A 13,739-nucleotide genomic window follows, 5' to 3' on the forward strand; every position below is an offset into this window, starting at 1 on the left:
TAAAAATATAACGTAAAAAGAGCATAAATGAAAGACTAAAAAAAATGTTGCAAGTATCGGGGTAAAAAATTTATAATGTCGCAATTACGCATTGAAAACAAAAATTGTGCCGCAAGTATCGAGTTCGTGTAAGACTCGAGTTTTACTGTATTTAATTCTTAAAATATACTTGCATTTGCACCACTCTATATATAATATATGTAGAATACATGAGAATGTAATTTATAAATGTATCACATGCATATACGTTAATATATACATGTGTATTCTTAATTAAAAAACATCGCTAATGGGCTCACTAAAAACTAATTTGGTGTGGACTTAAAAATCGAATACTTCGTATTAAAGTATTAATTTAATTTTACGAGATTTGTGAAAGAAAATTTAATTATGCCAGAATACAAATGTTTTGCTTAAAGAAATACTTGCGAATAGATAACCTAACCTATAAACAAGTTTTTTATATGCTACCTACATTCAAAAATACTTCTTAAACTGCAATTTCTGTATTTTGATATGGAATACTGGCGAGTCGTTAAATCAAACTTTATAGACTTTGAGTGAAGTGCTTGAAGGAGAGTGTGAGAAAAGCGACTAGAACCAAAAACTGAAACTGAAACTGTAACACAGATAATTGACCTTGGCTAATATGCCAGACAGTGGTTGTAAATAATAGTAGTAATAATGCAGGGTCCGGCACTCGAAGTGTAAACAACTTCAGACCGCTCGCGCAGATGATGCCCGTGCAGTTGTTAGTTGTTAGCTGTTAGTAACTGCAGATGGGCGCTCTCCACTCGTTTTCATGGAGCCTGTCGTCATGGTAATTGCGAAATATTATATAGAGGTTGTTTTGAAGCCGTGGGTAGATAAACATTTCGGTGGTAGACCATGTACGTTTCAACGGGACTCGGCACCGTCTCACAAAGTTCGAGTGAACCAAGAATCAACGTTTCGAATTTCATTACGATTCACCAGTCTCGAGGCCCTGAACAAAGCCACTGTCCGCCAGTGAGCCAAAATATCTGGAAGTCACATTCGGGCAGCTTGCGATTCGTTTCTGGACCGTCTCAAGGCCATAGTTAAGGCAAAATGTGGTCATATCGTGCAAAAGTAAATTTATTCTTAATTTTGTATTATTTTCACACATTTTTTACTTTGAATTGAATAAAAGTAATTTTACAAACTAAATTTATTGCTTTTTTAATTGGTTACACTTTGAGTGCCGGACCCTGTAGTACATTGCCAGTACTAATCCACCTATCTAGATTTACCCAAGTTAAGCAACGTTTGGTAAGCGGACTTGGCTTGAGTTGAGATTTAATTTCCATTTAACGTTAGTCATAGCTGCGAAACTAGAATTTCTGTCATTGGCTGTTTCACACTACTTCCTTACTTCTCAATAGCTGGGAAATATTTTTTCGAAAGTATGGCTGGATAAACCATTTAACACGTCGGCTCTACAATTCTCTTCTATGTTGTAATATCTTAGAACCGATGCGATGTGTATTCGATACTCCATACGAAATGCCTGAGTTTGGCTTCTGAGTACCAATGATCGAAGGATACAAGTGACTAACAAAAGTTCGCTTAATTGATTGCCAAATTTGCTAGAGAAGTAGTCGAAAAAAAGGAGTACTGTACTGCAATACTTTTAGACATTACACAAGCCTTTGATAAGGTATGCCACGAAGGCCTGCTATATAAGCTTAAAGTGCACCCACCGCATAATAACTATATGAATACCAGAATAGTAGACATTTTCTTGCCAAAATAAACTATGAAACTACCAACCTCCACAAGCATGTAAAGCAGGTGCACCACAAGGAAGAAAAATGTCCAAAGAACTGAAAATATCGCAAGACAACATTCGCCGCATATTGAAAAATGAGCTCAAGGTCAGGGCTTACAAGTTCCAAAAAGCACACGATCTTTCACCCCAGCAAAAAAAAGTTCGGTGCGAAAGAGCAAAGGAGTTGTTGCACTTGCACGAACGTGGCGAATTTCCTAACATTGTGTTTTCTGATGAAAAAAATTTCCCAATTGAGCAGTTCATAAACTCTCAAAACGATCGTGCTTACTTGGCCGAACGCTCATACGAGAATTTGAGCCTACGTATGGCCACTGGAAGCAATTTCCCATCGCAAGTAATGGTTTGGGCCGCAGTGAACGCTGATGGACGCTCTCCAATCGTTTTTATCGAACCTGGTGTCAAAGTGAATGCGACTTATTATCAGGAAAATGTTTTAGAAGCTGCATTTCAGTCGTGGACCGTGGACGTTCCAACAAGTGTGAACCAAGAATGGTTAAAAAATCATGTTCCACACTTCATTTCGTCCACACAATGGCTTCCGAACTCGCCAGACGCAAATCCTATGGACTATTCCATCAGGTTCATTTTGGAAAGCAAGGTTAGGACTAAAAAATATGCCAGTATGGATGCGCTGAAAAAAGCGATTACACGAGAATGGGCCAAAATACCTCAAAATCACATTCGTGCAGCATGCAACTCATTTTTTAACCGTTTGAAGGCTACAGTCAAGGCAAAAGATGGTCATATCGAGCTAAAGTGAATATATGTTAAAATTGTAATCATTTTTGAACAATTTTGTCTTAGAAATCAATAAAAACTAATTTCACACAAAAAAGTTATGGTGTTTTGAATAGGTAACACTTCATATCGTTCACCCTGTATGTTTTAGGAAGCTAAAAAATGATGGTTAATCAACCACTCAACCAACTGTTATGCCATTCACAAGCACACTCGTCTTCGCCTATTAATGCTTTGCCAAAATTATAGTCGTCGCCAAGTACAATTATACGAGTACATTAATAGGAAACTTTTCGATCAATATTTATAAGGTATGTGCTTTGGCATGCGCATATTGTCAAAGCATATTTAATTAGCTATTCATCGATAATTTATTAAGAGACAGTTGTCACTAAAGTTTTGAAGACAAATTAAAAAAAAATCCAAAAAAAAATATAATTTGCATTAATTTTTTCGCTTTTTATTTTGACGATTGACATTGCCACGCTGAAAAATTTGGAAAAAGGTTTCACTAGTTTGTTAGAAACGGAATTAGAGGCGTACATACATACACGTAAAGTATAAAAGTAACCAAATGTGGGTATGTATATAGCAGCGACTGTTACATTGTGATAACAATATTAATGAAAACAAACAACATAACATAACAACACCAACAATATAACCACTTAATTTTTTTCGCTTTCGAAATTAATATTTACCATTTCTGTTATGTTAGCCCTGTGCACATTTTATCATTCACTCATTCACACTCGTACATATTTTCACTCATACCGCTTGTGTTTTGTTTTTCTGTTTTATTTGCTACTTAGTTGATCGCATTAGGTGCGATACTTATCGATTCAATTACAACAATAGCCAAGCCAAATCAACACCGAAAGTTGAAAAATAGGCAGACAAGTAGACGTGTAGACATTCGTATTAAGGAAAATTAAAAGAAAAGAAACAACAACAATATGTATATACAAAAAATGTAATATTTTACTAAAGCCATGACCACTAGCGCTACACTGACAGCCACACCAGTCACCACAAATGTGTTAAATAGTAAATATACAATAATAGTTTGCTGATGGAATGTTTGACGCTACTGCTTTGCGCGTGTGCAGCATTTTTATTTTTTTTCTTTTTTTTCTGCATTTAGCCACCTTTACATATATAGGTGCTGTTACATGCTTACTTGGTCTTTTTCGTTATCTTATAATTTGTTAAATAAATATTAGTATCGACTGAGTTGTGACTTGCAATGGCCGTTGGTCCAACGCCAAAGTGGCGTACGCATCAAGTGAAAGTTGAATTTTACCTTTTTTGAATTTTCTTTGCCGACAACCTGTTTTGTTTTTCTTTTCCATTTGTGCCGCACTTCATTACAGCATATATTTTTTACGTACGCATTTCTTCCATAAATGCTTAAACACTTTCGTGCTCACATATGAATGCATGCGTGCAAGTACGTACACTTGTATGTAAGTAGTTTATCGGACAAATTGAAATCGCAAACGAAACCGGCTTTTAAGGTGCGTGCAGCAACAATAAAAAAGTGAATTTTCTTTGACAAAAAGAAAACTGATTTTGTGCGTGTTTGCACAGCCCATGGCTGCTCGCTAGCTATGTATAGTATATGGCGTGGTAAAGTTGTCTAAAGCGCGCCGATTGCAGCACACAGCAGCCATTGTGGCATGTAAGCGTGTGAGCTGAGCATGAGCAAGCATAAACGCACCACAGCTCTGATTCGAAAAATTTGTATTTTAAATTACTCATACGAAATTGTTAATTTGATATCGATATGAGTGCCAGGCGGTCGTTAGAAATACATATGTATGTATATAGGGATGTTTATCTGTGGCGGCTCGTTCTGCTATTTTTGATAGGCATTTTTATAGCTCCAGGTACTGCTTATTTATTTTTTCTTTGAAAAATTTTGGGTCAATTGAAATATCGTTTAATAAAATTGAAATGCGTTGAAAGTGTGTGTAATTTATTGATTACTTATGCGCATGTGTTTGCATAAATTAGATTAAATATGTACAAGTTTGGTTAAAAAGAAGTATCATAAAATTATGTTTACATACATATGTATGCACACACATATTTGTATATGTGTGTTTGCGTGGAAATAGATTTAAATATTAACCCGTGCAACGCCTGCGCACGCAAGTCTCCACAAATACCAAACCCAGTCCAGCTGCGAACCTGCTAAAGAAACAGGTTCGTATCTTAAGTCTTTTGTTGAATGGCATCTAGAGTTTGTGGCGTTTAATTGCGTTTTTTTTGTTTTGGTTTTGCTGCGACTTATGCCTAGAATTTTAAATCAGTTATAGAGCAAACAGTGTGAGAAGGAATGTTTTTAATCTGTATATAATTGAAAGTCTTAACATTCAAAACAGATTTTATGAGAGTGCAGAGAATCGGAAAAGCGTTCAAAAATTGCTTCGGGAAAATTCTAAAAAATATATAATTAAAAAAAAAAAAAGATTTTTTTCAAAGTTGTTTAAAGGTATTTATAAAATAATTTTTTCTAGTATCACAAACATATATTCTTAGCCACATAGGAGTTGCCATGAAGAATTGCGATTGCGAATTTTTTAATAACAATTATTTTAAGATGTGCTTTAGAATAAAAAAAAAACGAAATAGACAAAAAAGGAGGCAACTGTTTTTAAAATGGTGTTTTCTTTTATTTTTGGGCTTGTTTTTATTTAATTAAATTTTTTTAATATTTTGATGAGACTTTGTTTTAAGTTTTTTAATTAATATGTATATTATCCCTTAATATTTGCTAGTGTCGCCAACGCTTTGAAAATTATTTGTTTAGGCACCTACAGGCTAGATACATTTATTTAGTTATATTTACTTCAAGCCCAGACTTACAGACTAACATTAATCTAAATATAGATCAATCTAAAAATTAGGACAACTATTAAATACATGAGCTAAGATAAAATTGCCATTGAAAAAACTACATCCTTTTAGATAAGATTAAAGAAAAAATGATTAAAAATGATTAAAAAATGGATTAAACAATTTATCAAATATTTAAAAACAAATTAATTCTTTGGTTATTGCAAATTTCTTAGCAAAAAATTGTATTAAATATGTTCGGTTTAAATTTTTAATATTTGTTTTTCAACTTTTGGGGGGGTTTTCAGGGTGCCTGTAAAAAGTAGATTCATTCTGTTTTTTTTCAGGTTATCCTAATAGACCTGTATATTGAAAAAGTGTATATACCAAGTCTATTTTTTTAAATTGATTGCAAAATTTATGCCGCTAGTTGAGAATGAACGTAATTTGATATACATATTTTATAAAAAGTAGTGCTGCTTTTGTTCCACGGTTTCAAAATACAAATTTCGGGATAAAGTTAAAATGTTGAGGTATTTGGTTAGTTATATATATTTTTATGGGTAAGATTCCGTCAAGGAGTAAGCAAATATTTATTCATGTAATATTTAAATTTTGTTGAAACTTTGGCTTTTTATGATCTTTTATGTTGCACTTTTAAGACTTTTTGAAAACTAAAATCATTTCGAAAAAAATTTAAAATAGCGCTAGCTGCATCAGGGCAGCGCGTTTGTTTAATAATATATAATTCCTTCGAAATCGTTTCTAATAAAAATGTTAAAGATTTTTAATATACAATAATTGTTTAAATTAATTTTTTGATTGTAAGCTATTATTAATTAAAATTTGACCTTTCACAATAGCTTTTAAGATATGGCTATCTTGGTGGTGGCGCTTACTTCCCTTCCCATACATAGCGCAGCGACCGAAGTGATCGAAACTGTTTGAGGCAGTGCATACGCCTTGGTTAACATGAGCGGGGAAATCTTTTCTCTCAACCGACCAGTCATTAAACTTTCTGTTGTATTTGCCGAAGTTCAAACAAATAGCATGCGCTGAATTATAAATAAAATTTTAAGAATGTAAATTAAGCGACCTTAAACAATGTAAGGGTCTATAGAATGTAAACTGTTAAAAGATAAAAATGAGCAGAGACCAGTACGGCTCATTAAGGTAATCACGAAAAAATCTGTTACACAGCGAAGGCAGTTTTATGTAGCATACTTTGAAGATCAATACACATTAACATAGGCATTAAATATTACAAGTAAACACATGGGTCTCTAACCTCAACTGTAAAATAACAAATGCAAATGCTCTTGTCCAATTTTGTTTGTAGTCTGCTGCCATGCTTGGGAGAATAAAATAACATTTTTTATGTGCGGTATATACATACGTAAACTTATGTATATATTGTATGTATAAGTATTTATAATCGAGTACCTTTTTTATATCACACAACACGCAAGCGTGCTTCAGTTTTCGCTTTATTTTAAATTAAAACATTAAATTTATTTAATTACCACTTTGAAGGTTTTAACAAATTTCGAATGCATTAAATTTACGGTGTTAGTAGTTCACAGTACTGGCATTCATATTTGAAGGGCACATAGTTATGAAGAAAAGGTTGTTGGTACGTAGCTAGAGTGTTCCATGCCCACATGATGTGTTATAAATTATCACATAAAGTATTTTCTAACAATTGCTGTCCCTCAGATGGGGAAGGGGGGGGGGGTTAATAAAATAATTCCTTATAAAAATGACACATGATGAAACATTTTATAATAACAACGTGCGACAAAATTGTACGGGAACGAGACAAGAATGCGGTTTAACAATTATGAAAGAGTAAGAGCTTTTTACGGCGGCCGCCGTAGCCGAATGGGTTGGTGCGTGATTACCATTCGAAATTCACAGAGAGGTCGTTAGTTCGAATCTCGGTGAAAGCAAAATTTATAAAAACATTTTTCTAATAGCGGTCGCCCCTCGGCAGGCAATGGCAAACCTCCGAGTGTATTCCTGCCATGAAAAAGCTCCTCATAAAAATATTTGCCGTTCGGAGTCGGCTTGAAACTGTAGGTCCCTCCATTTGTGGAACAACATCAAAACGCACACCACAAATAGGAGGAGGAGCTCGGCCAAACACCTAACAGAAGTGTACGCGCCAATTATTTATTTTATTTATTTAAGAGCTTTAGAATACTGGACCACCTGCCATTTTGTTCCTTTTTTAAGTTTACGGAGGTTTTTCTAATTTGGTCTCAAGTTGTCTGGAACTATTTGAAAAAAAAAACCGTATAAACTGCAATTGCCATTAAGTCACTTTTCATTTTTATTAAGTCTATGATTACAAGAATCTAACAGACTAGATACATATATTTACTTAAAAGTAATTCTTACATACTGGAACCAAAGAGAGTTATTATCTTAAATCTTGGCATAGCAAACTCTAGGTCGAGTAGTGCGTAGATACTATTTATACATTTTTAAAAACTTTTAGGGTCATGGAGGGTTAAAATGTGCTACAAAAATATTCTCCATCGAAAACAGTGTGTAATAACGAGAAATTTATATAATTTATTTTTTTCTAACACTATTAAACTTATCCCACATCTTCTTCTATGAACTATAATATTCTCATAAAGAATGGACACGAAAAAAACTAGTCGATTGTGTTTCTCATCATTCGCGTAAAGCTAGCTGTAGTTAAAAAATAAGAATGCATGTTCATAGTGTTTGTTGTCATTATTAATTTGGCGTATTCACCTTTTATAACTTCGACGTATTCTCCAAAATATATACGATCAAGTGTGAGCGTGCGGAGAAAATAGTGCGCAGAAAGCAAGTAAAGGGTCATTTGTCGCACAAGGCCAAAGCAAAAACTTTAAATTGTCCGAAAAGTACGGTAACTTATGTGTTAAAGGCCTGGCAGTAGAAGAAACCAAGGAGTGTTGCAAATACGTTTGCTACTATTCATAAAACAATATTAAGGCTAAGTTGTACTGTGACCCGATCTAGCATCATATCATTATAGCCGTCTTGCTATGAATTGGTATGAAAATCATGGGATAAATATTATTCAAAAGGGCCACAACCCACCAAACTGTCCACAATTGTGACCCGTTGGAAAATATTGTGCAATTGCTAAAGCTTTGTAATGCTATGTACATTTTTAATAACACTTTACAATACCACCACATTGCCCCTATTGCATTCAAGAGTCGCGTTAAACGGCTAGGAATTGAAACATATATTATATCTTAAAAATCGATTCATACTGTATATAAAAAATGAGTATTAATCTTTTTAAATCAGCACACATTACCCCACATAACAGCAGTGCAAGAGCCCTGGGTCTTTAGGGGCCGTCTCTGTGGCTTAAGTGCGCTGAAAGGGGCCACGTTACTATATGACAGGAGTTCTAGCAGACCTAGGACCGGTCTAATAGTATCATCCCATCTCACTGTGACGGGTCTTGATCAATTCTGTTGCCAAGACCTGGTAGCGGCTGAGGTGTGTTATAGAGGTAGACGCGGATGGTCGAAGTTTGTGATTGCATCTGCTTACTTTCCTTACGATGCTCTGGAAGGGCCACCACCCGGGAAGGCCACTAGTCTCGTGAGGTTCTGTGAGCGGCGCAGTCTAGGCCTCATCCTATGTTGCGATGCTAATGCCCAGCATACAATCTGGGGCAGCAGCAAGTGCAATGGACGGGGCTCTCGACTATTCGAATTTATCGCGTCCTCCTGCCTAGACATACAAAACAAGGGCTCACAGCCAACGTTTGTAACGGCTAGAAGACAGGAGGTGATTGATCTAACCTTATCAAACTCAAAACTTGGGTGGTCAATCAAGAACTGGAGGGTCCTTGCCGAAGATTCGGACCATAGGTACATTGAGTTTCAGTGTGGCGAGGAGGCACAAATGCCATTGCCCTCTAGAAGCCCAAGAAAAACAGACTGGCAGAAGTTTAGGGAGGCGTTGCGGGACCTTGGCGTTGCGCCACCAAGACTTCGAAAAGAACAGGCCATTGAGGCGGCTGTTGAGAAACTCAACGCTGCCCTAACCGAATGTTTTGAGTCAGCCTGTCCAATTCGACCTCTCCCCAGCCGGACTCCCGTTCCTTGGTGGAATCGAGAGCTCCAGATGCTGAGGCGCGAGTCGAGAAAATTTCTAAACCGGGCCCTCAAGACTAATCTTGCAGAGGACTGGGAGCGATACCGTGATGTTCAGAAGAACTACAAGAGGCTTATTCGGGAATCGAAAAGAGCCTCATTTAGGGAATTCTGCAGCGGTATTGAATCTCTGAGTGACACGGCGAAACTGGTTAGGATCCTGAAAAGGGACTCAACGGCAAAGCTGGGGTCACTTAGGAAATCTGATGGCTCCTTTACGGAGCGGAAAAGTGAGACACTCAGCTTGCTGATGGAGTCTCACTTTCCTGGTAATCAGATAAGCATCAGCCGGCAACAGCCCTTATTGATAGAGGCAGTTGTCAGAGCTGTTACACCTTCTCGGCATGACTGGTTCGTTGCCAGATCTGTGGTGAATGAGGCCGCCATTCGATTTGCCATCAAATCTTTTGGCGACTACAAGTCGCCCGGACCAGATGGCATATTTCCTGCCATGCTGAAGGAGGGTGCAGAGTTCGTGACAGCAGCCCTGAAGCAAATCTTCTCGGCATGCCTGGCACTGGCTTACATACCACGCTCTTGGAGGATGGTGAGGGTCGCTTTCATCCCAAAGGTTGGAAAAGACGACTACACCAGCCCCAAAAGCTTTAGACCCATCAGCATGACCTCTTTCATGCTGAAAAGTCTCGAACGACTGGTGGAACTGCGCATACGTCAGAAGTCGCTGAAGGCTCACCCTCTGTCTCTATTTCAGCATGCCTATCAGAGTGGAAAATCCTGCGAGTCGGCACTGCAAAACCTTGTTGCTAGGGTAGAGCTGGCCATCGACAGGAGGGACTACGCTATGGGTATCTTTTTAGACATAGAGGGGGCGTTTGATAATGCCACTTTTGATAGTATGTGTAACTCTGCTAGTAGGCACGGCGTAGACCGGGTGCTAGTAAATTGGATTCGTTCGATGCTGGCCCAAAGAATCATTTCGGTGCGAGCAGGGGAAGATCTGCTGGTGTCATCTGGGGTTAACAGAGGCTGCCTCCAAGGCGGTGTGCTGTCTCCGTTGCTCTGGTGCATGGTAATCGATCCTCTACTCACCACCTTAAACGATTCGGGAGTCTACGCACAAGCATATGCGGACGATGTTGCTTGTTTGGTAACAGGCTCATCGCTTACGAACATCTGCCGGAAAGTGCAGAAAACTCTGGATCGGATTGACACTTGGTGCTGTGCGAACGGGCTGTCGGCAAATCCCGCCAAGGCTGGTATTGTCCTCTTTACCAGAAGGAGGAAGCTTGATGGACTCGTTCTGCCAAAGCTAAAAGGAGTCACAATCCAGCTATCCAAGGAAATCAAATATCTTGGAGTAATCCTCGATAGCAAGCTCCTATGGAAATCACACGTTGAAACAAAGGCATCAAAAGCGCTGACAGCTTTCTGGCAGTGCAAAGGTGTCTTTGGGAAAACGTGGGGTCTCTCTCCTAGCAAGGTCCTATGGATCTACACGGCTATGATAAGACCCATTATCACCTATGCATCAGTGGTCTGGATGAGCAGACTCTCCCTAGTGGGAGTCAGGAGGACCTTATCGAGACTACAACGCACTGTGGCCATCTGTTGCACCGGAGCTTTTCCGACTACTTCAGGCCCGGCACTAGATGCTCTGATTGGTTTACCACCACTTGATGCTTTCATCCGAGGAGAGGCCTTGAAGGCCATCTGCAGACTGAAACACAGTGGGAACTGGTACGGCCTTGTCCGGCATTGGAACACAGAGAAGTCATGGACATCGATCCAACGATTCTCTCCATGCCCCTTGACTCCATGCCATCAAGGGTCGTACTTGAAAAGAGATACAGTGTAGTGCTACCAGAGGCTCAATTGTGGGCAGACTCAGAAAATGAGCCCGGCAAACACTGTTTTCGCATTTTTACGGATGGCTCCAGGACCGAGCATGGCTCCGGCTCTGGGGTCTACGTGGAATCCAGCGGGACAGAACTGCACTTTGCTCTTGGAATGCATGCATCTGTGTTTCAAGCGGAGGTGTATGCAGTTCAAGAAGCGATGAACTTTGTTGTGGAAAAACGATGGAGAGGCAGATCTATTTGTGTCTGCAGCGACAGCCAAGCAGCGCTTATGGCCTTAGACAGCCCTCAAACCACATCAGGGGTAGTGAAGTCCTGTAAATCCAGGCTGAACTATGTCGGCAGACATAATAGCCTGATGCTAACATTGGTCCCGGGACACGTGGGTATCGCGGGTAACGAGACCTCTGACTCCTTAGCTAAGATGGGCTCTGGGCCAAAGAAGTTGGCCAACTTCTTTGGCCCAGAGCCCGCTTTGCCACTCTCCTCTGCGGCCATCACGGCGACGGTTAGCAAATGGGTAACTACTACCCACAAGCGAGCTTGGCAGGCTGAGAGAGGCTGCAGATGGACAAAACTGATGTTACCTGTCATGTCCGATCGACTGTCGCAAACCCTTCTGTCATTAAGCAGAGGGGAGTGCAGACGGCTGGTAGGACTGATGACGGGCCACTTTCTGTGGGCAAAGCACATGGAAAGGTTGGGCATCTCAGACAGTGTACTCTGCCCAGCTTGTGAAGAGGAGGATGAGACGGCGGACCACTTCCTGTGTGTCTGCCCCGCCTTCGCTCGAATCAGGTTTGAGGTCTTTGGCACTGATGTGTTAAGAAGCGACCATCTTGGCTCCTTGTCACCACAAGATCTACTCAGATTTCTTCGGAGATCGGGTAGATTTAAAGAAAATTAAAAGGGAATCCAAGTGTAGTACAATGGACTCAATTAATGTCTGAGCTTTGAAAATTTACAGAGAAGATTCTTATGGTACGTTTTAATTCTCTATCGACCCTACAAACTCAATATTATCCATATATTTCATGTCATATATTTTATGTCAAAATGATACACACGGCTAAGAGATATTGAGTTAGAATGTTCCAAAAAAATTTGCGCCATTAAATTTTATTGTAGTACCTTGAAATGATGCCGAACATCAACCGAACGTCTTTCCTTCCAAGTTTTAGTAGAAAGTTTGACAGTTTTCTGTTCGGACTTGTTACGAAACATTTTGCAGTTGTGCAGCGTTCTAGACCGGCAATTCATCGGCAATTTCGTTTTCTTGAACACCGGAGTGTCCTGGAACCCATATAGTACAAGCTGGTTTGGTTTGCGGCAGAATTAAGCTTCTTCTTACATTCTTGAACACTCTTTGAGGTTTGCTTCGCGTTCTCCAGGGAAGAAACCTCCGTTTGGAAAACAGTTGACATTTCCCCCATAGGATGGTGATACTTATTATTGTCGTTTAAGTACCATCTGGCTCCAGACCCTATTTCATTCTTGGACCCGTCGGTGAAGAAAATATCCGTTAAACCTCCTTGTATGAATTCTGGATTGCTCCATTGCTCACGAAAAGGAAATCTGACATCAAATTTCCTTCAAATGAAACTGTGGGTATCAGGTCGTCTTTAGGTGCCAAAAACAGTGGATACTGCTCAGATAGCAATTTAAAGATTTCTCTGTGTCTCGAAGTCCCGTCTTCGTGCCAGAAACCATATTTATGGAGTCTACAATTGCTTTTATTGCTGTATTGCTTGTTGTATCTTAAGATCCAGGGGAAGCAAATCAAGCATAGCATTTAGAGCATCACCAGAGGTTGTACTCATGGCACCCGTGATGCATAAACATACACTTTTTTGCGGCCAGTATAGTTCCCGGGTTGTGGACTTAACCATGCTTCGTCGCCACCAGACCACTGAGGCGTAAGTGATGATTGGTCTGATAAGTGCTGTGTATATCCACAGGACCATAGCAGGTTTCAGACCCCAGGTTTTACCAAAAGCTCTGCGGCATTGCTGAAAAATCCTCAATGCGCGAGGAAACGTGTGTCTCCCAAGTCAGCCTCTTATCCAAGATTACTCCTAGATATTTAACTTCATCGGAAGGACCAAGTGTCACACCTTTCAGTGTTGGAAAACTGAGCCCAATTTCTGTTTTCTCGTAAACAAGAATATGATGGTTTTGTTCGGATTAACGGAAAGACCTTGTCTCATGCACCAGTCATCGATTTCGTCCAGAATCCTCTGCACTTTCGTGCAAAGCCTTCTTAGGGATTTATCCGATGTAAGCGCACAGACATCGTCCGCATGTGCTTGGACATGAAAACCGAGTTTCTGCATCTCCACTATTAGAGAGTCTACGAAA

At 39.2% G+C, this 13,739-nt stretch overlaps 1 protein-coding gene across 5 annotated transcripts in view; it reads left to right on the forward strand.

The window, feature by feature from the left end:
- The window catches only part of LOC128866255 (uncharacterized), a 229,320-nt gene that overhangs the window by 19,656 nt on the left and 195,925 nt on the right, over positions 1–13,739 (forward strand). The window lies entirely within an intron of this gene.

This window comes from Anastrepha ludens, chromosome 6 (genome assembly GCF_028408465.1).
Source record: "Anastrepha ludens isolate Willacy chromosome 6, idAnaLude1.1, whole genome shotgun sequence".
In the NCBI taxonomy this organism is placed as follows: Eukaryota; Metazoa; Arthropoda; class Insecta; order Diptera; family Tephritidae; genus Anastrepha; species Anastrepha ludens.